The sequence below is a fragment of the Toxorhynchites rutilus genome, chromosome 1 (assembly GCF_029784135.1).
Source record: "Toxorhynchites rutilus septentrionalis strain SRP chromosome 1, ASM2978413v1, whole genome shotgun sequence".
Taxonomy (NCBI): Eukaryota; Metazoa; Arthropoda; class Insecta; order Diptera; family Culicidae; genus Toxorhynchites; species Toxorhynchites rutilus.
In genome coordinates, this window is record NC_073744.1 from 190,588,563 (window position 1) to 190,615,780 (window position 27,218).

At 38.5% G+C, this 27,218-nt stretch overlaps 1 protein-coding gene across 4 annotated transcripts in view; it reads right to left on the reverse strand.

Moving 5' to 3' along the window:
• Window positions 1–24,611, reverse strand: part of LOC129762074 (octopamine receptor Oamb) — a 336,413-nt gene extending 311,802 nt beyond the window's left edge. The window contains exon 1 of one of the 4 annotated variants that reach the window (XM_055760061.1): window positions 23,654–24,611. The gene's annotated coding sequence lies outside the window, so the exon portion shown is untranslated. The remainder of the gene's footprint in view (window positions 1–23,653) is intronic. The other 3 variants (XM_055760060.1, XM_055760059.1, XM_055760062.1) reach the window with 3 other exon arrangements.
• Window positions 24,612–27,218: the final 2,607 nt, after the last annotated feature.

Below are 27,218 nucleotides of genomic sequence, written 5' to 3' on the forward strand. Positions count from 1 at the left end.
TTTTTAAATTTGAACAAATATTGATAGATTCCCAGCAATTCTTGATGTTTATTGCGTGATTTGGTTACTGTATAAGTTGTTTGAAACGAAAATTTAGTGTGATGATTTTATTTTGAGGACTATATTCACAAACATACAAGTTTGATTAATATAAATTGCATGTATATTATGCGCCTAGCCAGCCCATACATGCAAACGTGGAGGCGATATACATACATCTTAGAAAAACTTAAATCGTATAATTATCGTTTATATTACATATCATATACCCCATATACATGTATATGGCCTCCAATTTCATATGCATATGCCAGTTATACACATCATACAAGTAATGTGTCTTGGTGTCACATAACTATTTTTGCTACGAACGGATTTAAACGATTTGCATACCAATCGAATTGGAAATTTTTTTTTGACGTAGGACTACGTCTTTCATTTCTATACCGGGGTGTAAAATCAAAGTTTCGAAAACGAAAGCGTTACGCCGGAGACCGAGATTTTGAGCGTTAATAGCTCCTAAACAACTGAACGAAATGGTATGATAAACACTTCATTCGAAAGATAAAATGTCTACGCGTTCTATACTTGTTACTTTTTGATCCAAAAACTTGTTTCAATAGTCTTAAAATTGCTTTCAAAACAGGCTATTGAAATCACCAATCGGTATATAAGCGAGCGCCGCTCGGAAATCCATTCAGTTCTAATTGAACAATGATTGGAGCATGTTGTCGCTGTTGTGGTGAAGCTCTTCGTTTATCATGAAAGCGCGGATGAACGGTGTCACCAAGACTGTGACCAAATACATTTGGTTTTGTGATTTTTCAATCAATCGCAATTAACACGATAGCTTCTGAAGATTATTCTTCCCCATCAGTAGGATATTTTCGTATCCAATATTGGATGCATAAAACCTTGTACCTCCAACGTAACGCTCTCGTTTTCGAAGTCCCCCAAATATTCATTTATTCATTCATTCAGAATGGATTCAGATTCAACTTCAAACAAAGGATCACTGAATCAACGATAGTCCTACGTCACCATTGCGGTTATACCATAGATATAACCCACTTTCTGTTTTTTTGATATGCTATACCAATTAGACAAAACAAATATATATATTAATATGCTATACAATCCCATAGTCTGTATATGGTTTAAATTGATGACATTCCCATTTTCCCGTACATTTGTTCTGTCCATTTGTGTGCTTTTTCGAACAGAGCTGTCAATAACGGGTAACTTATGCAGCCGCTAGAACAGAAACAACGAAGGGGATAGCGAGAAGAGAAAATTTGCGAAGTGAACTCCACCCTTGTATAGTAAGTAAGCTGTCGCTAGCGTATAAGTATTGCATCTCCTCTGAGGAAAAATCTCAGAATCTTTCTGTGCCCAACACAACAAAGGTCGCTTATTCTGCTCGTTTTGTGTTTAATGTTTTCCCTCGAGCTGTGAACGCTAGCGAATCACTTAGAGTGCATCTGGCATTGCAATTAACACAACCATCCGAGTCATGGCAAAGCAGGCGAAAAAAGAGAAGAGTGCAAATGATTATGGGTCGCTTCTAAACATCGATGTTTTTTGTGTGTTGCTTGTTTTCGTTGCGCGAAGCTTAGCACTTAGAAACTTTGTTGACGGTTTTGACCGAGAGTCGAGAAACGTTTTTTCATAAACGGTCATTCTCGCGATGTTTCATTTTTAGCACTGCAACTGTGTGCATCTGTTAGACGCGTGTTTGATGCTTGTTGAATGACGATGCACTTCTTCTTCTTTTGAATTATAGACACTTGAAACTCAGAGAGTTCATTCGTCTTTGATGGCGATGTACGGAAGATGCCTCTCATTAATATTCAGTGCAATGCGTGCATTGATATAAAGAAACAAATTGCGACGTATGACCAATTAGTGTATTGTTCTCGCAAAGGCAAAAATGATCGTTGCATCTCGAAATGATTCTACAAAACTACGCAAGCCATTAAACCTTTTACTTTTTACTAAAGAGTTATTTATTAAATTTCGACGTATTCCCAAATAATATTCAAAATGAGAAACCATCAAATTTCAAAAGAAAAAAGATTGCGTAGTCCTACGTTCTAAGCGGTCGTGTCTCGGATACAACCCGTCGAATTTTTTAACGATTTATTGTTTGCTGGGCAGGCCCGAAGGCAGTTTTAAATTGTTAAAATACGAATGAATTTTTTTACTTTATGTTATTTGATTATTTGAAACATGTAGTACTGAACTTCATTTAACCATTTCTATATAAATTTTGCGATATTTCCACTAAAGCACAATAAACAATCAGGAATGACGTATCCGATTGCAACTCTCTCGTATCATATGTAAGAGCTTTAATTGCCCTAGAATCATATTTCAGATAGCCGTACGAGATAGCTGCAGCTTGATAATCCAAACAACCGGAGTTCAAATCCCATCGGAGCATTAATAACCGTCGCTACCACTCATATCAAACATTATATTCCTAAAAGTCAATTGATTAAATCCTATTTGTACAAACATAAATGTTTATAAAGGTTCTATATATATACAAAAATGGTGATTCCCCGGGCCGAACATTTTACTTTAATATTTTCTGCCATTTTTTATGGCAGTGATGAATCGTATATTCGTATGACAACAGACTTATTATGTTATTAGGTATTGCCTAATAACCTTGCATGTACAGTAAGTTACCTCTAATTCGACATTTAGTTAATTGGACAGACCGGTAATGGGACACAAATAATTGGACATTTTCATCTCTAATTGGATATTTTGTAAACATCGAGTTAGGTACCCAAACAATGGCCCCAGATTGAGAGTCGCCACCAGATGTCGACATTGTACCACTATGAACGTGAATGTCCAATTACAGGTCAATCACCTCTAATGCGACACTGAGTAGTGCCTCGGTATGTCGAGGAATAGAGGTATCTTACTGTATATGTTATTTGGGAGCATCATATACCACCCAAAATATCAGATATTCGATGCTCTATATACGATAGTTATACGATTTAATGTTTGCTGGGTTGGCATACTTGGCAGCTTGGTTTGTCAAGTTCATAATCTCATGTTTACAGTTTTGAGTTAAGTGCAATTGAATGACGAAGTTGAACTAATTTATTTTTGTCACTATGTTTATCAGAACGCAAAAGACCGGATAATCTTTGGTTCTTTAAAGTTAAAAATAAAAAAAGCAACTTTAACTTTCACTTTTCTTGAAATTTTAAAATAATTTTTAACGTAATATTCCAAACATACATGTATTTACAAAAATCTATAATAATTATTATAATTATCGAGAACGTTTTCCGCCATTCGTTTTTTGGTTGTCTGTAGTAAATCGTATATACGCATGATAACAGTCGTACTAGATGAATGTATAAGTCGTATATTCATCCATCCAATTATCGTGAATACTGTTGCAAGTGGAAAATAAATGTGTGTTCGTTGCTTATGATGCGAACAAAGTTAACAATATAATACAGTAATTTAAATTTAATACGACATGCCGAGGCACCACTTAGTTTGGAGGCGATTTTGGCCTGCAATGGCGATGTGAGTGGTACAGTGTCTACGTCTGGTGGCAACTCTAATGTGGCGCCATAATTTGGGCACCGAACTCGATGTTTACAAAAATGTCTAATTAAACGTGTCACTTTTACAGGTCTGTCCAATAATCTAAACGTCGCATTAAATGTAACTTACTGTATATAAACAATATTTATTCCCAGCTGTTTTGAGGCATCTCGCACAAATTGACAATGTCATTCAATTATCAGTGCAAGTCGGTGCAATTTTTAGAGTGTAAAAAAGTTCATTGTTTGCATAAAAGCAATCTCGAATCGGTCCCACTTTTTTGCTTGAAGTTAAGGCTGTTTTAGACGATGCCAGTCAGCGCTCTAGTTGAAGTATCCAGTGAACAGAGAACAGACACTCTGTTCAAGTTACTTGTACCAGTATCGAACAAGTAATTGGCCTCGAACTTGAACAGAGTGTCTGTTCTCTGTTCACTGGATACTTCAACTAGAGCGCTGACTGGCATCGTCTAAATCAGCCTTTACTATCCCCTGCAAACGTGCTAGTCAATGGTAGAATCCTACCATGAAAGTTTTACATTCGTAACATGCTTTAAATAAATAAGAAAAATAATTTTCTTTGAAAGTGATTTTCGACGTAATTTTCTACATCATTTCTATAATGTTTTTGTTGCTTAATGAAGATGAAGAAAATGGTAAGAAAGGATTCTTTTCTTTCTCAATTTGATATTTTCCGCATCAGCTTACCATCGGGCAGTATGGCATACCCTCGATCGGGGCAATTTGCTCGCTTTCAGCCGTAGACATTCTCACAAGAGAAATAGCTTGTATGTGAGGGATGCCAGATGATTTTTTCAAATATCTCTGCATGGCACGAATAAATGTCTTCAAATGTAATCATAATGAACAAAAATGAGCAAACCATCACGATATTTCTAAATCATGTTCGATAAGACACACAAACAAAAGTTTTCACATACTTTGAAATGACCTTAGTTTCACATGTTTTCACAAAATTAAATATCTACTGTGTTTTGTTTGTAAACAAAACACAATACGCTAGTGCCGAAGCTCGCTCGTGATCAGTCTGTCTCTTTCACGCCACAAGCAAATAATTCCCGTTCTGCTTTCCTCCGTTCTGTTTTCATATTCCGCTCCCCTAACCGACTTAAGGCCCATTTATACGTTGCTAGTAGCTGACTTCACAACGAGCAGCTACTGACCCGGTGAACTCGCTTGACAAATGGTTGACTCGCCTTGTCCGTTCACACAATGTGAGCTGCTGACAAGAAACTAGATACTAAGTACGGGTTTACCAGAGATGCCAGACGATTTTTCAAATGTCCATCAAATAGTCAGAAACAGCAATCAGGTCCGAATTTGACAGATGATTGATCCGAAATCAACTTATTTATTGGCTGTTTTCGGCTTAGGTTTTCAGTTGAATTTATCATTACACAATTTTAAATTTTATCGCGAGACACACGCTGGCCGTGTTTACAAATACTTTGTGCTGAATTTCTTTGAACTGAGGGTACTATCCGAAAAAAGCAGAAAGAAAAAAGGATTCGGGCCAGGAATTGGATGCAAAGAAAAGGAGTAACAAATACAATACTGAAAAAGTGAAAAAACTGTTGGATTTAATTGCTCCACAAATACAACGCCAATATACACTCATGAGTGAAACTAGAAATGATGTGCCTTTCTTCTGGAATATGGAATATATATCAGATTATTGTCGCTATTTTTTAGAACCTCGAAAGCATCCATAGCTTAATTAATTCCGAAAGTATGTGGTGCTACAAATGGCAGTCTAAAAGATTTTTCAAAATTTGATTTACTTCGCGTTGACAGCAGCTTCGTGTACCAATTTGTGAAATGAAAATGATAGTAGATTCGCCGGAGGAATAAATACGTCTCAAAAACTAAAATAATGAATGAAAATATACTTTTTTCAAATCGAATATGTATTCTGTTTCTTAGAACAATACTTTTTTTTGCAAGTTGTGAGTGAATTTTGAATGAAAATTGTGCCCGATGATGATTTTATATTTAGATTCCCAATAAAACTGTCTCAATAAGAAAACGTGCCCCGCCAGTGTGCCAAACAAAATAACAACGATTCCGTTTAGAAACTATTAGGGTTTTATTTGTTTTTCCAATATTTTTCAAGTCTATAAATATCTTCGCATATTTTCAAATATCTTAAAAATAGAGACATTTGTTTACATTTGGCATCCCTGATTCGAACGCTAAATTCTGTTTTTTGACGTTTTGAGGGATGCGAGTGCGAGTAAATTCAAAAAACTTTGAAGTAGCTCGCACGCCGAATCACACATGACACTAACTGGCATGATGTGTTCACACGGTGTGAGTAGCTGCACTGCAGTAACTGACTAGATCGACTCGTATGCTTACTCGCACCGTCTGAACCCGGCTTTAGTGACGAAACGGCCTCACCTAGTACCCGTCTTGGGATATACTTCTAGGCGCCTTGGTTTTAGCATGTTGTCCAACCTTAGGATATACTTCTAGGCGCCTTGATGAAAACAAAACAGCAGAGCCTCCCGCGCATCTTTGTTGACACAGAAGAGCAATTTCAAATGAAATCGACAAATGACAAAACATGAGTATTTTTGATTCGAATGAAAGTTTGTATTCCGTTTGGGTTGGAGGAAATATGAGTTTTCCTTTTTTTTTCCAATTTTTTGCCTCAATTTTCCAATTTTTTGCCTCAAGTGTAACTATGTCATGTTCGATGTTGATACAGCAAGTTCATTTATTTTTGCTTTTAATATTTTTTCTCCTATTTTGGCTGATTCATAAGCTTTTTGTTTATTGTCAGTAAATTTATTTGGCGAAATTTTGGGAAACAGAAAATTCTCACCTCACCAGTTTCTAATCGAACTATTCGCCGAATAGTCGCAGGACTTGGTTTGACAAAAAAAAAAGTTTGCTTTGACGACCCATTCACCACCAATGCTAATAAGGCTAAGAGACTGATGTTTGTTTAGAAACATAAAGATAAGCGAGTGGAATATTGGATGAAGGATCTGGGGACCGAGCAATCAAAGTTTGAGCTATTTTATATGTGAAAATCAATTGGATTATGCACTGTCGATTCCAACATAAACGTTCTGCATTCAACTCTCGTGGCTTCATTGATTGAAACCCAGTTTGTGTTTCACCGAGAGAACGATCCTAAACACACAACGAAGAAACCTGTTTTTGGTTTTTTCACACATTCCGTACCCAACCCATTTGATGATCCCTACAAAACCCACCAATCGATGCCCGTACTATGATGAAGAAATCCTTTAAGGTCTGTGAGAGAACCTGATCCGCAACACCCGACAAATCTCGCGGAGAATATGCGGGAACGGATACAAAAGGTACTGAAAACGAGCGGCAGAAATATTTATAATTAAACGATGCAAAACAACATTGGATTATTCTTTATGATAAAGAGTTATAAGAGTGAGCCCTTCTAAATCTCAATTTTCATTATCAACACCGAATATCTGTTGTTTATCATTGTTGTACAAATAAAACTCAGAAAGAATACAATAAATAAGATTTCAAAGGAAACGAAGATGTTTTTATTTATTTGCCAAATAAGGTAAATGATTTTGGTTTGTCCAGTCGAAAATATGATCATGGTTTGTCCACTTTTTTGAATGCTCTAATTCAGCACATCTTTGTCAAATCAGGTATTCGAATGTTTCAAAACATATAAATGAAATAGTCTTTCCTGATTTACAGTAGTTTTATAGTATATTTTTACGGAATCATATGTTTTAAAGGATTATAAAATACACCATCTATTGGGGTCAATACGCCCCTCATTCGAACTAACTTTTAAGCGATCACCAGATGATTATTTGGCACGTATTCAGACCTTTCCTGGATTATAACACCTACAAAATTGTAAACATCATGCTTGCACACCATTTGTATCAGATTTACATAGTTAAACCATTAAATTAACGCATTTTGATGAACTCAATTCTGATCATGAGTTGTCCAATTAATTAATGTTGTTTTGTCCATATGATTTCTATGGCAACCGCTTGGCGCGCCGCAGTTTGTTTATTGTGTCCTTCACGCATAGCAGAAATAAAGTTTCTCTGTGTTGAGTGTGTTGAGGGTGTGAATATCGCATTGCTATGGAAGAGTTTGGGTAGGCAGACGGTGACTCGATGTGACTTGCCTCTCTTGTTCCGCATACCAGACTAGAGATGTGCCATCCGCTCATGAGCTGTTCCGAAGAATCGACTCTTTGAAGTGAGTTGACGCGGAACAGCTCGCAAAAAAAAATCAAACAGCTCTTCAGCTCACTTTGATGATGATGAAGGAGAGAAAAGAGCTGTAGAATTTAAGAGAGTGTGTGAGCTGTAAGATTCAAATGAACTGACCGTCTCTCGCTCTTCGTGTTAAGACATCAGTTTAGTTTCATTTGTCCCTCGTCTTTTCAACTGTTATATTCGCGTTGACGGCATTGAGCTTTGTTTACCAGTTTAGGGGGCGCCAAAAATAATAATTGGCTCTCAGGCAGAATGAACACGTTTTTAAAATTCAAATTATTAATGAAAATTAACTTCTGTGTATCAAATGAGTATTCTATTTCAATGAAAAACACTTTGTTTGCAGGCGGTGCAAAAATCTCATAAGATTTTTTTTTTTGAAGAAAACTTTCTATTGTAATGTAAAGCCTCAGTAAAAATGTCGGAAATGTTGTACTCGCCGAGTCTGTTGTAAATAATAGTCTGGAATACGTGTTTCAAGTAATTAATAATATGGTGTGAAAAATTTCATTTGAATTTTAACATTTTCAAACTGGCTTCGTGGCTATCGAGTTTGGGACCCAAATTGAAAGTCGGCACTGACAACTGAGCTGAAGAGCTGTTCATAAAGAACAGCTCATTTAGATGAGCTGATATGATCAGAGCTGTTCATCATGATGAGCTGATTTGCACACCTCTATACCAGACTGACGACCACGCAGAGGATATCAATCAACATTGCGTCAAGCAGTGTTCCCAAGTATATTGTATGACAACTATTTGAGGGGGAAGGATACCGATGATGTGAAACCATATGTACACCTCACAGAGGGTAACACTTTTAAAATGCCCTAGAAAAGGCAATATTCTGAAGAAAGCCTAAACTATGAATGGATCAATATGATGACAGTAAACTCAAGCAATAATAAATGCAACATCTACTTGAGAATTCGAATGTTTTCATTCAAAAATGGTGATTTCTAAAATCGGACAAACCATGATAATTATTTCTCTTTGAGGAAAATCGTTGAAAAAACATGAAAAATTGAATGATATCAACACCTTATGGTAGTATTAGCAACTAGAGACTTGGGGCTCTTCAACAAACCCAAATTCGTATCGATTATATGTGATTTTCATGAAGAAAAATCGATTTGCATCTACTAGTTGCGTACAAACCAAGATGATTTAACCTATATAAACATGAAACTGGAATCTGACAACAAATTTATCTAACTGTGAATGTGGTAAATAATGCATTATGATAAGGATATAATGCATAATTGGCCACACTGCTTTGTTTTGACATCCAGCGAAGGTTTTCAATAGAGATGGGCAAATCAGCTCATCATGGTGAGCGGCTCAGAGCCGTTCAGCTCATACAAGTGAGCTGTTCATTTGGAACAGCTCTTGAGCTCAGTTGAATTTTGCAGTTGTCCACACAATTGCATATGAAACGTAATCACCATGGGACATTGCATAGTGTGCATTTTCTTAATAGACGGAAAGCAAAAAATAAACGAATTTAATTTGTAATTGTACAAAAACTAGAACTGATATGGATTCTAATAATATAATATACAACAAATACTGAATGCTGAAATCCAACATAGAAGATGCTTAGGATATGCTGAACTTAAACAACAGAAAAACCAGCAGTAGCCAAATAAAATGCCTCCAGGAATATTGGCCGAGACAACGTTTTTTGAAAAAACCATCGAGATTTTTTTTTTGCATCCGAGGATATAAAAATAAATCCACTAATAGGTGCAACGAGAAATAATTATTCACGATCACAAAGGTAACAAAAGGACCAGTATCAATCATCAACATTTATGCCGGGTGGTTTTCTGAATTGTTTTGATTCAGCACGCGGAAATAAATGTATGTGTTTCCACAGTAATGTTTAAATAACAATGTAATATATAAAATTTATTTACAAGCATATAATAATGTTTATTATTTTGTTTGGCCATATAAGAAAAATTTAATGATGTAACGAACGATTGAATATCTTCAAAACAAAAACCTTTTTTTCCTATCTGGCATCTCTGCTAAAGCTAAAGTACGAAGAGGGATACACGAAAACAAACTGACGTCATGCCATGAAGCGCGGGAGACGAAAAATCCTTTCGCGTCTCTGCAGCTTTTGCGCTCCACAGCTATGCTGCTCAACAGCTCAACAGCTCAACAGCTCAACAGCTCAACAGCTCAACAGCTCAACAGCTCAACAGCTCAACAGCTCAACAGCTCAACAGCTCAACAGCTCAACAGCTCTTCAGCTCAACAGCTCATCAGCTCATCAGCTCAACAGCTCAACAGCTCATCAGCTCAGCAGCTCATCAGCTCATCAGCTCAACAGCTCAACAGCTCATCAGCTCCAGCTCCGTAATAAGCTGATGAGCTGCGTTTTTTTGATTGCGAGCCGATCCGAATCCGCTCACTATGATGAAGCGATTCGAATGAACAGCTCATGAGCGGATAGCACATCTCCAGTTTTCAACCCGAAACAAAACAAGTTTTACTCTGCAGCATAGGTTAAAAAGTCTTGACAAAATTGGTAAATAGTGACTTTAACGTAACAAAAGTGCGTGGCTCGAGGACAGTGAACTGCAAGCACTTTTGGACGAAGATGACACTCAAACGCAACAGAAGGCCGCGGATCAATTGAATGTAACTCAAGTAGCCATCTTCCTGCGTTTAAAAGCGATGTGAATGATTCAGATGATCGGAAAATGGGTTCCATATGAACTTAACGTAATAGACTTAACGTAAGAGATATGAACTTAACTTCCATCGAATTGTGAGTGTTGATGAGAAGAGAATTTCTATCGAGAATCCTAAGAATCAAAGATCTGGGATAAATACAGGGAAGCCATCAACATCGGTTGCACGGCTAAATCGCTGTGGACGGAAGACAATGCATTACTGCCCAGGTGTAGGTTATGTTTACTCTGCGACTTTTGCGGGAAACTCGAACTTTGCAAGCTTTAAGGTGAAGGTGGAAGCTAGCCATTGTAGTAGTATAGGTAAACCCACGTGTGAAAATGGGGTAATAGTGTTTGTGAGAGAAGAGCGAAGCACATGTAAATAGATCAATTCACTTATCAGACTGTGTGGCGCTTCATTGACACTGACAATACTGATTATACGCGAGCGTAACATGAGCAAATTTATAACACATGCGAATTGGGCCTCTTTTGATATTAACAAGTTCTTCCGCATGCTGATAATTTCTTCATATTTTCCTTCGTTGGGCGTATTGTTTTCACATATTCACGTTGGAGAGCCTTAACTCTTCTCTTCGTTGGCCGAGACATTTTGATTGAATGTAGAACTTTTCCGTTAATTGTTTTTGAAAGCATAGGCAGCCGTGGCAGTGTTCCGAGCTCTGCAATACAATTTTCTTACCCAATGTTGAAGTTGCTAAAACTTACATTATAGACCCATTAAACGTAAAAAAAATGATTGTATTGATATCAACACAATTTTATTCTATTGATTTTCATGACATGGGACGCTATGACTCCGGAATAACATTTTATTGAGTGGTTTTTATAGATGTTTCGATGATGTTGTCTGGCATCAGTGTCGAAAAAATAACGATGCTTTCACCAATACAAACAAAACCATTGTCGAAGATTGAAAAATGAAAATTTAACTTTCAGAGCACTTGCTCGAGTTTTCCGACGTTGTTCACTATACAGTGCGACAGCAGATGAAAATTTAATATCTTGTGAGTAATCGATTAAAGTTTGGCGTATATTACTTCATGGGAAGTGTGCGAAAATGATCATTTTCTCCACACTGTTTCGCAAAATTATTGATTTTCGGGTGAAGGGTGAGGGAGGGAGATGAAAGACATGAGCGCCATTGTGGCAGCCATTTGTGGCTAGCTTCCACCTTCACTTTAATACACAACAAAACAACAAAAATGACACTGACACAAAAATACTCTTAAATTGTCATGTGGTATCATTTAAAATGCGCTTAATACTTTAGTTTCATCAAAAACAGTTTTTCAAAAACGGATATTTTTGCGTATTAAATTCATACGCTGGACACTAATGGGTTGAACTTGACGAAAGCGGTAATTTTGAACGCGATCGACACAAATGATCAGTTTGAATCGAGCTTCGGGAGAAAACCGACCGGTCAAGAAAACGATTCGTTTCAAACGGTCATTTGGTGAGGAAGTTCTATCAGTTTGCATCGATGGGACACGCACTTGCTGAGCAGCGTGTCAATTCTCACGAAAATGTGGGAAGATGGCTTGATGATTGGATTGCTTCCAGATTCAATTCTTTCAACTATTTATAGACAGCATCGTCGGGGAATGACCATTCCGCTATCGTCATATTGACGTCAAGTCGTATATGATGAAAGATGTCACAAACGTGCAATTAGAACCGAACGCACAACTTTTATTTCAGAACTCATCTTCCGAAGCTATGGAATCTTATTGAATGCTACGGCCTACACTCTCTGATAAATGATTGACTTCATAAGACTCGTCATTGTCACTATCGGCTTTTGATGTCTCGCTAGGGCCATATTCATCAAACTCTGTCAGAAAAGTACCGCAGAGATAAGGCTACAAATTAGTCGGAAAAGTCCCCCCTCAAGATCCACGCAATATATTGATTAAGATAAATTAGACGAATGACTTCTTTCAGTTTCCCGATGGACACACGCAGAGAGTTCGTCCCAAGTTCACTCAGGGTCACTGCGGAAAGTTTACTTGCCAAATTTCGCGGAACTTTGCTAGCCTACGAAATAACCACAGGCGCAAGGGGAAATGGTTTCCCAACAAACACCGTTAATCATACACAAGCGGAAAGCAGAGGAAACCCAGAAAAAAAACTTTCTGACGTAACGTCATCATAATCACATTAGTATTGTGTGCCTAATTGCGAATGCGTGCGTGTAGCCTCTCCACACACACAGCTAATGAATAACTTCAGCTGTAAACGCTCAACATTCGTACCGCATGATATGCTAATGACTTCTATTGCGTTCCACCTGCTTGTTAACCCTTAATCAAATATTTCGGGTTCCAATTCCGGAGGACTCTCCTGCTACGAGGAAGCAATCACCCACCCACGCAGCGCACAGCTCATTCCGACTCATCGGCACTGAGGACTAAGGCAGCGTTGCAAAGTGCCTTCGCCGCAGACTCGTTTGTAGAACTCAATTAGGCTCACTTGATACCACTTCGTTCCAGCTGACGACAAACAAAACAAAGGATGGAACCCGGTCCCCCGTGACGGCATCCTGACGTATTGCCAAAATTATTTCCATACCGCTTCCGATGGGTGTGAACGCAAATCCTATTAACGGAGGGATGTTTACGTTTGAAATTTTGGAAGCAAGATTTGGGGTTTCACCCGTTTCCAAAGTTTGGGTTGGTAATTCAATTGTTTGGCACATGGGACGTAATTTCCTAAGCCTACGGTGACTCCGACTCCGGAATCAGATTCGAGCCGTTGACGTCAGGCTTGCCGTGGAACAAAAAAAAACACCACCCAAACACCGTTCATTTCCATGTAAAACCTGCTCCGGCACTGATAAGCCGATTTAGTGCAAAACTAAATCTCCAATCGAGAAGGAAGGGGGGTCCATTCCGTCGTTCTCGTGCTTTCAGACGTCAAAACAAAATGTGCTACCTGACTGACCGGCGGCTATTTCCCCAACTGGCCGTAACATTTTCCTTTTTTGATCAGACAGGTCTCCGGTCGCGCTGCTGGATATGGCGCCCACCTTGATGTGTGTGCAAACGCTCTTCTCCTATGGATGTAAATATTAAAACACTCATAAATTTATGGTCGTTCCCTGCGAGCGACAAACCTGCCGGAGTCGGGTGTTTTGTTTCAGTGTAGTGCAGAGTTACAGTTTAGTTGCCTACATTTGAGGGTTCGAACGTCAGAAGAGACTGGTAAAATAACAGCGAATAAATACCAATGGATTACCGGAGAATTTCAGCATTTCAAATTTTAAACGACACACACAAAACCTCCCCTCCCAGCTTGGGTGGCAAACAAAGTGTGCGATCGGAAGTATTGCTAACCTTTGTGTAGCGCCGAAAGGAACCCCGGACGGTTGCTTCCCGGAATCGACTGTAATTCAATTTACCAAAATACCGCTCCGGTTGTGTTGTGTTGACTCTACCAGCGTTCGGAGAAAAGCGATGTGTTTGCCGAATAGACCGGGATAGATGATTCGGGTCGGATGTTGATTAGCCATATATAAATCCGGATTTGACACAATGGATTCGAACATGTGCCATGATGATGGCAACACGATAAACGTCAGGCTGACAAACTGTTACAGAGGTGCTGCTCCATTCGGTTTGTCATTTTAATCAAATTCGTTTCTGTCTTGTGAGGACGTTTGGGTTTACATATCTGAATAATGTTATTTCAACGCTTCACGTTTGGAATACACCCGAAATAGTTCTACGAGTATTCAAGAACTTTTCACAAGAAAAGCCCGATTCTATTAGGTGTGTGAACATGACTCATACAATCGTACTGATATTTTTTTTTATAGCGTGATAATATTATTATCTTTAAGATGCATGTACATTTTAGACATTTTTGAAAACATTTTTTTTAACTGATACGTGTTGTCAAATTGGTGTGTCATAATATAGTGCCCACATGAAAATATTTCATGTTCATGTAATTTTCTCATTGAATCACCCCTCGTTTTTTTATTGTTTTGACATTTCCAAGTGTTTGTTGATCTCGTTGCTGGTTTCATTTGTCGGTCAGAAATATTCAGTACGAATTAGCTAATAGCCATGGATAATACGAAGGCAAGCAAAACTACTCTCGTGCAGATCCGAAAACTTGTTATTCGTGACATCGCAATCACATCGTAAGATTGGTTAAAAGTATGGATGCAGCAAAGCAGCGGTAACCACACTCTGAGCAAAGTTCAAAACCCATGGTTCAGTAGCTAATCGTCCAGGAAGGTGAAGGAAGCGTTGAACAGATTCCCGAACCGATACGAGAATCATTCGAAAAATTCAGAAAAATCCAAAGGTTACCCTCAGGGAGATTAAGGAAGCGATTCAACAACCGATATCGGACAGCACTCTACGCAGAAGGATCGCCGAACACGGTATGAAGAGTAGGTTTTGTTGTTGCCATTTATTCATTGGCGTCTCGTCAGCGTGTTCAAACTGTTTATAGGACAGGTAGACAATTTCAGAAAAAAGTGTGTATTATTTCACATTTGTAACATGGATGAGGAATTATCGAAGGTTATTTTTTTTCATATTTCCATACTATCCCGAATATCCTAAGTTTATTTTCTATTTTGGTGGAACTCAAACCCACCGTGAAGAATGTAATCTGATAGCTATACTTGGAGACACCACCCAATCCGCACGCAACACAACCTTAACGCTACGAAATAAGCAGAAGCAAAATTCGTTGGTGTGTGGATTTGATTTAGGCGTTTTCATTCGATAACTTGAACCTGGTATAGTACACGCTTGTCTGCCTACGTTTCAACAACGGTTATTCACTGGATATATTCACTGTCGCGCACACGTATTGAACATGGTTTTGCTTCACTCGTGTACAAACAGCAAGAAAACGTCAAGATTTTTCAATGCGATCTCATCTTCAGTTGTTTAGGAGCTATTAACGCTCAGAATATCGTTCTCCGGCGTAACGCTTTCGTTTTCGAAGCTTTGAAAAATATAGATATAAAAATGGAAGACGTCAAAAACTTTTTGCTATGCGGTGGATAGGGACCGCATAAAAAAAGTTTTCTTAAGAAAATAACCCAAATTCTAATGATTCCATTCGTGATCAACGTTCGATTTTCTTTTTTCTCTTTAATAAGCGGCCTACTCACTTGCGCAGATCATAAAATCAACTCTTTGCTCCTTTCAATAAGCTCCTACAGACACCTTAAAACAAACAAAACAATACATGAGAATGGGAATTAGCTGATACAGTCCCTATGTAGAGCGATGAAATACATATCAAAGACAGAAAAAAACCAAAAACGCACAAAAAAAATCGCCACAAAATTAAAGGAGATTATGTCCAAGATACGACCGCATTGTTGACGTAGAACTACGCTGTTATTTTATATAAGTCGCTCGTTTATACCTTCGGATATTATTCTATAATGCTGTGAAATTTTAGAAACAACTGCATAGTTCAATAATCTCTGAAATGGTATTTCATTGTAGAATCAGTTGACGATAATTGATTGATGATTCATCCTTTCCCTCGCAGAACAATACACTAGCTGATCTCATATCGCAATTTATTTCATGTAAATGCATTGAGAATTTACCTCGAACGCTACTCTGGTAGCTTTTTTCGCAATTGACATGACTCGGCTACAGTCGATTATATACATGTTGCACCAGCACCATTATTCCACATCTCATAACTACATCAATATATTTTTGGCACCGCATGGAAAGAACAACAATGACAACACTTGCAAGTATCAAATATCATGTTACATGTTATTTGGGATTGCCTCAATGGAATCGCACCTCTAGGCATCGTTCGTATAACGTGAACCAAGCGCCAAACAAGCGTTCACCATAACATGCATACAAAGCCATACATTGGTGGCTTGAAACTACTAGGAATATAAACACTTCTCATCATTTTGCTCTATTCTCAAAAGAAACGCTTCTGTTAATATTACTGGCCTCGATAAAAGTTGCATTACTTTCTCATGCTCGAGATAAGCACAGCTGTCACCCTTAGTGGAGGAGGTTTTGCTACTGGTAAGCGAAACCTAATCACATATAATTTTGTATGTGATTTGGTTATGCGAACGACATTTACTTTCTTTTTGGTGACTAAACAAGCAAAATAAACTCTTTTTGTTAATATCAACAACCTCGAAAACAGTAGCATTGCTTCATTATGATCAAGATTAGCGCAAATGCAATCCTAGTTGAATTCAGTTTTGCGACTGGCACGCGAACCCGAATAACTTATAACATACCAGTAAGACATTCAAGATACCGGGTATTCCCCAAATAATGTTTTGGCACACAACCTTAACACCTGCTTCGCCATAACGTCAGTTTAATGCATTGATGCAATGTCAAAGGCACCAACGAAGCCCTGCTTGGAAAAAAGACTGAAGTATGCCACACAGTTTGTACTCTGCTGAAACACCCATCGATGTGAATTTGCTGATGAGTTTGTCAAGAGCGAAAGCCTTCACCACCGCCGGGGGAAGCTTGATTTTGGTTACTGCCTGGATAACGGCGTTTACATTTTCGACCGACGCGCCGAAGTCGCCTACTTCGTAGTTCTACGTCAAAAAATTGGCATAAAAAACGGCACAAAAACAGGTTTTACTGTATAGATAAGTGTTGATAAATATTACAATCTGTCATCGCAATACTGTTGTTTTAATGTTGCAAATGAAATTGAACAGGTAGCTCAGGTGGTCACGCGTCGCCTCTGATTGAATCAGTTCGTTCTCAAATAGTTCTTTCCCATACAGTTCACTCGCAAACAGCTCGTTCGAAAACAGTTCACTCTCTATCAGTTTGTTCTCAAACAGTTCACTCGCAAACAGTTCTTTCGGAATCACTTCGTTCACATACCGTTCGCTCGCAGTCAGTTCGTTGAGCGATCTACCGTTCTTTAAAAAAGAGCGACCGTTCGTTCACTTTTTTTTGGCGAACTAATTCTTTCGTACCCGTTCGTGAACGGTTTTCCCATCTCTAGTTCGCATGAAATATTAGTCAAAACACGGTTTCGAAATATAACCTGAATCTTTGCAGCTTGGAAAATGAAATTCATCCCATTTACCAGCATGTTCTAACCAACAAGGTGACATAAATGAACGTGAATTAGTTTGATTTTCGTTTCGAGTAAATGGATCTTCAGTTGCTGTGAATCGCAAGCCGTAAGCTGTACATTGTGAGCTCGACACACAATAATGACGGGAGAACAACGTTTCAATTGCCCAATTACAAATATCGAGATTATTCAGGCTAGTTGAACGAGGTGTATTCCAGTACAAACTTTTTCACCTCTTAAAATGAGAATGAAAATATGTGTTGTTCAAAATTGTGAAAACATCCCAAGATATGAGACTGATCAAATTATAATGTTGTTGAACGATGAAATGAAATATTTACAACAAACAATCAACTGCAGCAACTTAAACCAGCTAAATTTCGTCCTCAGTGGCTTGAGCCCGGTTTAACAAGGAATACAGAATATTTAAATATTAGAGAATTTGTTCAATGGGTCCGAACAGTCCACTTCAAAGTATTTTCGCTGTTCAAAATCGATACGGTAGAAATCGAATTATGACATAGGAAAACAGTCGTATAGAAAACGACTTTCGCAATGTTTTCACCAGGTTTGTAGGGACCTACACTAACATCGCATACAACTGCGATGCTGCGATGAGGCGCACCTGATGATGCCATCTTTGGGCCGAACTGAAAGATATGCATAGAATGAAGAAAATTATAGGAGGTTGTGTCCAAGACTAACAACTGACTAAACAAACGAAATAAATTATATCTGTTAATCTCAATAACCTCGAAAAGATTGGCATTGCTTCATTATGATCAAGATTAGTGCAAATGTCATCCTTGCTGAAGGCAGTTTTGCGATTGGTATTCGAACCCAAATAACTCACAACATTCCAGCACGACACTCACTATGGTTTAGCTTGATATTTTTCAAATAATTATGTGTACGCATACAAAACCATATATCGATGGCTTGAAGCAACTAAATATACACACACTTATCTCCGCTTTGCGCTCTTCTTTAGATAGTTTTGTTACTGTCATGCGAAACCAAATCACACACGAAATTCCTGAACAATTATTTTCCTGATGAGCCGATAATAGCCTAGTTTGATAAGTCCCCTCATAATTGTGTAGTTCAGAACCTTAATTTTCTTGGTGAGCCGATAATAGCCTAGTTTGATGATTCCCCACATAATTGTGTAGTTCAGAACCTTAATGGAATGGCGTCAGTTTGATGTAATGAATGCAATGCCAGAGACATCAGTTAGTAAGCAATTTGGTAGCTTCCACAGCTCAATCCGAGACGAAGACATGTGGTGACGCAAAACAAGGAAGAACAAGCGATGTTCATTGCTTCGTATCTAGAACGATACTGAAAGATTACCTCAGCGAGATTCAATATTTATGATCTAGGCAGCTATTCCCCTTCGTTCTTCTTCTTCATTTCTTCTTTGTTCACGGAGACTTTAAATCATTTCCCTTCGTTGACCGCCGATTATCGCCGATTATTGCTCGTTATTGACGGCATGGGTAGGGAAGCTCACAAATGAGCAGAACAAATGTATGAAAAAATGGAAATGCCTTTAATTTTCATCAATTTAAACCGTTTACATACCAGGGGATTATAATGTATAGCATATCAAATAAATCTTAGCTAATTGATGTCCACTAAATTCGATAACAAGGTAAATTATTTTAATGTGCGATGCTATGGAATATAAATGATTTCTATTTACAACTAAATTTTGCTCAGAATAGATTCTCAGTGTTTGTTAGTGTTATGCCATTCGCGATAAAAGATGGTAGAACAACAAACGGAAACAATATCGCTCTCTGAACTTACTATTGAAATTCTCAAGCTTCCGGCAGTGCTGCTGCAGTTTTTTCGGAGGTAACTTCACTTCAAGCTGTTTATTTTAGTTATATTCAACCATACATCTTCATCAGCTGCTGGTTACAGTGCATCGACTCTCGAGCCATAACAAAAACGAGCTTGCAAAAGATTTATCCGAATCCACACTGGTTGTAGATGTCGATGAAATCTTGTAGCGGATTTTCACATGGTATCAAGATACCTCAGCTTCGGTAAGGTTTACCTGTCTCAGTGTATGATCAATTCCTTTGGTCTGAACCAGCTGAAATCTCTACTGGAAAACTCTGTCACGGAAAAATCACTCATGGAAAGCAGTATTACGGGAGAATTCGCCAAAAGCTTGTAGGCATAATAGCGGAATATCATCTGGGTCTTGGAATCAAAACCACAGAAAATCTATTGGACGACTACGTCTCATAATTTGTTCATTTATTCAAACAGGAAAAAAGGTAATTAACAAACAAACAAAAAAAACATGAATTGCATAACAACATTTAATCAACATGATAAACATTTTAATGATTTTTCGTACGGAGATTAAATGTCACGTAAACCTTTTTTGTGGCTTTCTCAGGAATTATATTTTATTCTCCATTGTGGTGGCAAACGCAACCCTGGAGGAAAGGTCTATAACAAAATTTGTAATCTCAAACAAAAAAGGCTCATGAGAAATCAGACGAATCTCTTCAATCACAAAATTTTGAACCAAGTTCTTTGGAGACTATTGTCGTAATTTTATACTTATACTAGTATAAAATGAATATTTTTATCAATCTAAGGCTAGTCTTATGGAAGTAATAGAATTTCTTCTAGAATTTATTTAAGTTATTAAAAACGTAGGTGAACAATGAATTATTGGTGATTCTAATGATCATTTTGGAGCCATCTCAAGTCAATAAGCCATCTCTAGGACAAACACCATAAACATAATTAGATTAAGCGATATTGATGGGCCTCCAATATTTGTTCACAATATCATGAACAGACTTTCGTTCCGAAAATCTAATGAATTCTCATTGATGGAAAACGAAGATGATTAGGTGTTAGAAATTATTGTAAGAGTAATATGTCATAAAGTTCATTAATAAATGTATCATGCCATGCATTTTTGTTTCCCTCTCGAATAACACAAGTAGGGAATAAGAGTGTTTCAGTATTTTTACGTATTATAATCAGGGAGATGAATAAAGTACACAATGTTCATATAACTCCTGACGATAATATGTAAAAACATTGCTGAAATTGGCTTTTTCCCTATTTTGAGTTATATAAAGTAAAAAGAATCTGTTAGGTAGCTTGATCAGGTGTGTCCGAGCACCCCTCGTGTAGCATAGTTCTCTAGATACAATTATTAGTTATAGCTAGTTACGCATAGTAGGCTTTGGTTTTTCGAAATTGTAATTCGTTCTCTTGGAATAAAATCGCCCGATCGGTCGGCCACGTTTTTCCCTCACTGCGTAGAAAAAAATGGTTTTCTAATACCGCGAATGTTCTTTAGTTTGTGCGAACAAGTCCGTCGTGAATATACCACGTGTGTGAAGGTATCCAAGGTCCGTAGGAACGGGTCCGAACAGAATCCATTTTGAGTGCATTTCAAAAATGAATCCATTATTATATGCAACCGCACATAAAATTAAAAAAAAAATTGTGCAAGATTAATCTAATGTATATGCGCGGCTAGCAAAGAAATATATATCGTACAGATAAATCTGATATGAAAACTTTTCTCGGTGTGGTGGAATAAAAGAAGGTATACTGGAGTCGCTTTTTAAGCGTGCCGCGTAAAAGAAAATCGCGTAAATTCCCGAATCTGCGTAAAAAGGCCGCGTAAATTCCAAAATCCACGTAAATTTCAAAATACACGTAAAAATAAACCGCATAAATTTCAAATTCCGTGTAAAATCTAACAAATAGTTAATTATTAGATTGAAATTCAACCCATATTCTAACAATTGTTCAACTGAATTTTTTTTTGCATGCAACAATCATGATATCTGTTTCACTTTTTATTTCTCAGTTACTAATCAGTGATACAATAAAAACTTATTTCGTGAAAAGTCACATCAATTAGCATAGTAAATCTGTTTACACAAGAGTCACTTTTCACGCGGTTGATACCATTGTACCATTCATACACGCCCGTGGCATCGACAGAGCTGAGTCACCAAATGTATTCTGCAACATTTTCAACGTTTTGGCACATGAAATTATGTTTTCCACACGAAATTCCACACAATATCTTTGACCAATAGAATTATCGATAACAAAAATTGGGGAGAACAAAACAAAAGCTAATTTGTTCTTAACCGTTTGAGCACGGGGGAGCGCGATAGCGCTCCTCTTGTTATATGCCCAAAGTAAGGGGAGCGCGATAGCGCTCTTCTTGTTCTATGCTAACATTGTTGGCTTGGCACCTTTTAACGTAGGATTTCGTGTTCCGGGACCATATTGGAGGTGCAAATTGAATAAGTATAGATTCTATCACTTATTGCTCAACCAGCAAACCATAATTATGAATAAAATTGTTTAATCATAATTTTCTCATTATTTAAAAAATAAGTTCATGTTTTAAAAATTCATAAATACCACTTTTTATGTGTTTTTTTACTTTAACACAACTTTTGTGTCCTAATCAGTTATCTACGTTTATTAATATTTTTTAAATATACTCAAACTCACCCGGATTTTTGGCATATGCTCAAAACAAAATTTGCCCCGTACTCAACCGGTTAATGACGCTGCAAACAATTAGTTTGTGACAGATCGCGCTCAAAACTGACAAAAAAATAAAAATGTTCAGCGCGTAGGTTTAACATTACATATTATACGGGTACATATTTGACAGAATGTATAAACGTAAACACCCACACACCTTGAATTAAATTCCTTACGTATCGGTCAGATGGTAATTAACCCTTCGCGGCCAGAATTATTTTTATTTGAAAAAGCAGTGATGTATAACTTTATGAGATTATATGCAGAACATGTATAACTTGTGAGATTATGAAAGATGAACAAGATTTATTTTATTTTATGTAAACTTCAGATAAGTATTTACTAAACAATGTGTTTTAATATGTTGTTTACATATAAAAAATGTATGACATAATTCGTATATCTTTCGGAACTGTGCCCAAAAATGCATTCCAGGTGTTCGCATGTATCACCAAAATAATTAGCTTGGCGTTGGCCATTGAGCCTTTCCTCAGGAATTGGTGCCAATTTTTCGTTTATGCTGAGTATAGTTATGTACTTTTCATAGGAGCACCGTTTGGATTCGTGAACAGATTCACTAGACATTCAAATTCTTTCAGAAAAAAGGTGAACTGATATACTGTTGCGTATAGTGCATGATGAGTATAGTCCCTTACTGTGGCGGCTGAGAGCAGACAAACGACCGCAAAGGGTTAATACACTGCTACACGATAAAGTTATGTCATTAATCACATGTGTTGGGAAGGAAGCCATTTCTGTGAAGCTTATCTCCTAACTACAAATCATAAAAAAAATTATCAGTGACTGTGCCTTTTTAACTTAGACAACCGTGAATATGTTACATTAAAATCGATTATCAGTCTGCCAATATAAAACCATTCGAAAATATTTCCACTAGAAACCACCATGTTATCCCTCTCCTGATCCAACGTGAATGCTGGCATCCGAGAGAGCACCACAATGATTTGAATAATTCTACTACAATCTACAAACATGAATTAATCAGTATTTACAATACACACAAAACCGTTTTCGAAGAAAACCTTCCTGCCCAGAGGTGCACTCTATCATAGACGACTGCCAACCGATAGCGCAATGCATATTCAATCAGCGTTTCTAATTATTCAATTATCTGAATCGACTCCCTGCCGAGTGCATAATCAACTTTAATTCCGCTCTCGAAAGCCCGACGCCAGGCACAATCCCAAATTAGTCGAAATGGTCGAAGTAGTCCGGCTGAGTCGTCGAGTGTTGACGAGGTAACTTGTCACTCGAAACAGAATGACATCACGCGGAGCACGTTTGCGAAGCCAGCCTACTCCGCTTGGGTCGGACATCGGGATAAACGATCGCCTAAAGGCAGGTGTATACGGATCATGTAACTTTCCGCCCGAAATACTAATCTCTCGTAAAATTACCGTAATCAAAACTCTGATTTTTGGATTAAGATTTTTAGTAGATAATATACCTTTTGTTCGAGTGTGGGTCGATCTTCTCTTGTTGGCAAACGTTGGTTTCAAGTTCCACAATATATTCAGAACTCACGTTTCACACTGTTTCGGATAATTTACGATGCCCTGAAGCACTATAGCTATGGTCATGCTCATTCATTTGGCTACCGAATTCACCGCCATTGCACTTCGGAGAACTTTTGCTTTCATCTCACCAACTGCATTACTTGCATCTCTTTCTGCCACTCTAGCTGAAGCCGCAACTTTTAATGGGTATTTTATCAGCTCCGTTCAGAACACTTTTATATTTTTCCTGCTGTGATCGTTGCACAGCTGCTGTTTTATTTATTTCTATTTTCGCTAATACTTAACCAAAACTCGCCCCACCAAGCTCGTCAGCATTTTTCCGCTTCAAATAATTCGAATGAAAACATATACACTAGTAATACTATCAGATTTCCTCGGCTTCATCTCGTACTTGTTTTCGCACTCATTTATTCTGTTCCCTCGTTCACATTATTCGTTTCCCCAGAACTTAATCTAGCGCAATTTTCTCCAGGAAAAAATCACTTCCATCCCGTGACACACTGCGGAAATTTCGGTGGAAATGACCTCCCACACTGCAGCTTTGGGGGGTCGGTTCAATCAACTCTCTCGTGTGGCCCTCTGTCCGGCGTCTTCCCGCGGAACCAGGAAACTAACGACGTAGAGTGGAGTTGTAAGACCGGAGGACCACACAGACAAACGACACACGACGCGCGCACACACACGCACACGCGCACACGTACAGGTGCTACCAGCAGCAATCCTGGTGGGAACTCACAGTTCTATTCCCGCGCGCGCCTCGGAATTCGCAACCAATCCGCGCGACCAGACGGCACGAGGAACAAACGGCAACTGCCCATTCAGTGGGCTTCGCGGATGGGTCGCGTGCTACGGTAGCGTTTCTCCAGAACATCGCACAACCCGCGCCAGCACCTCTCGGATGCGATGACCTTGTGGGGCCGCCATGTGCTGCTGCCGGCTCCGGTTTTTCCAGCTCTCGGAAGAACCCGAGAGAGAAGCTGGCTGGAGAGGAACCACGCTATTTCCCTGGTACAGGTGCGATGATTTTGACTTTCGTCCTTCTCACGGACCATAAACGTGGGTGGTTCAATTTTGACGGTTGTTTGGCGCGAGCTTTTCGGAGCGGATTTCGCTCTCTCTCTCTCTCTCTCTCTCTCTCTCTTGTGTTCTCAGTGTCAGTGTCAATGCTGAGAGCAAACACGATTGAAAATCTCGTCCAGTTATTCGGCTCTTTTCCTAATCTGGGGGAGCCGACCGATTAGAGTATGTAAACAAGTTGTCCCGCCTGATGAGTGATAATCTGTGCTGTTTCGTTCTTGACACTTTTTCCTCATAATGTCAATAAATATCAATTGCGGTAACACCTATTGCAGCTGTACTAAATACGCGGCCCACGGGGCGAATGTGGCTCGGAGGGATTTCGCGGTTGGACCATCTGGTATTATCTGTTTAAAGTATTTTGAATGAGTAACAATAATGTTAACAAAAGAAATAATTCCCTTTTTTATGTAGGACTAAGTATTTCTGTAATTTTTTTTTTTTTTTATTTAAATCGTTTATTTTTACAGGCTCAGTTACATAGGTTTAAAGGAGCCGAACTCCTTACTGTATTGTTACTAGTATATATACATTTTTCCCTAATTCTAATGTTAATAATATAGGAAACCGATTACTCGCGGTCAACTCGAGTTTAGAAGGGTGACATATTTTCTTCAGGAAAAGGAGGGGATATGAGGATATGTTGACAATGATCACACTCACACTCTCAATCACACTCTCAATCACACTCATCACACTCAATTTTCTTAAACCTATCTTATATCTAATATGTATTTACATTTCATCTTATTCTTAAGAAGGGATCCGATCTCTCACAAAGGAAAAGGAAAAGGAAAAACTAAGGGTATAAGGACAATCACACACGAAGATCGATAGCTTTAAGGAATACATATATTTGGGACATGTAATCAAGGTCTAACCGAGCCAACACGTCTCTCACCGGCACCATGGACTGCCTTCCTCGGGCCCGAAGGGTGACTACTAAATTCGATCTGGCGACAAGATACAGCTCGCACGACCAAACAACGTGCTCGATGTCGTGGTGACCTTGGCCACAAACACAAAGATTGTTGTCGGCAAGATTAATACGTAAGAGTAGCGCATCTAACGAACAGTGATTGGACATGAGTCGGGAGAAGGTGCGAATATAGTCCCGACTCAAGTCCAGACTTTTGAACCATGGTTTGAGGCTAACCTTAGGGATAATCGAGTGGAGAAACCGGCCCAATTCATCTTCGTTCCATTTGCGTTGCCAGTTAACTATGGTATTTTTGCGGACTAAAGAATAAAATTCATTGAAGGCGATTTGACGCTGATAAATATCGCCTTCAATTGCACCTACCTTTGCTAATGAGTCAGCCCTCTCATTACCCAGAATTGAGCAATGTGAAGGGACCCAGATAAAGGTAATGACATAACAGCGTCTGGATAAAGCACTCAAAATTTCTCGTATTCTCTCAAGGAAGTACGGCGAGTGCTTTTCCGGCCTCACTGAACGGATAGCTTCGACAGAGCTAAGACTATCCGTTACAATGTAATAGTGTTCAACAGGTCGTGAGGCGACGCTGTCCAGCGCCCAGTGTATCGCTGCCAATTCAGCAATATACACTGAGCAAGGATTCTGAAGACTGTGTGAGGTGCTAAAAAATTCGTTGAACACTCCAAATCCTGTGGACTCATTCATAGAAGACCCATCAGTAAAGTACATATTATCACAATTGATATCCCCATACTTTACATCGAAGATCGTTGGAACGATCCTCGATCGAAGATAATCTGATGTTCCATGGATATCCTGCTTCATGGACAGATCAAAATGCACAGAGGAATTGATGTAGTCAGGAAAACAAACACGGTTGGGAATATACGAAGAAGGATCAACCTTCATGGAGACGAATTCATGATATGAGCTCATGAATCCAGAATGAAAATTTAGCTCGATCAGCTGCTCAAAATTTCCGATCACCAATGGGTTCATAACCTTACACCGGATGAGGAACCGAAGATATAATAAATTGAAGCGATCTTTTAGTGGGAGTAGGCCTGCCAAAACCTCGAGACTCATGGTATGCGTTGAGGGCATACATCCCAACGCAATACGGAGACAAAGATACTGAATTCGCTCGAGTTTAATGAGGTGTGTTTTGGCAGCTGATTGAAAACAGAAACTGCCATACTCCATCACTGAGAGAATAGTTGTTCGATACAACATTATAAGATCTTCGGGATGGGCTCCCCACCAGGTGCCGGTAATTGTACGGAGAAAGTTTATTCTTTGTTGACATTTTTTACTCAGATACCTAATATGGGCCCCCCAAGTACATTTGGAGTCGAACCAGACCCCAAGATACTTGAATGACATAGCATGAGTGATAGGTTTACCCAAAAGTTGAAGCTTTGGTTTTGCTGGTCTATGCTTCCTAGAAAAAACCACCATCTCTGTTTTCTCCGTGGAGA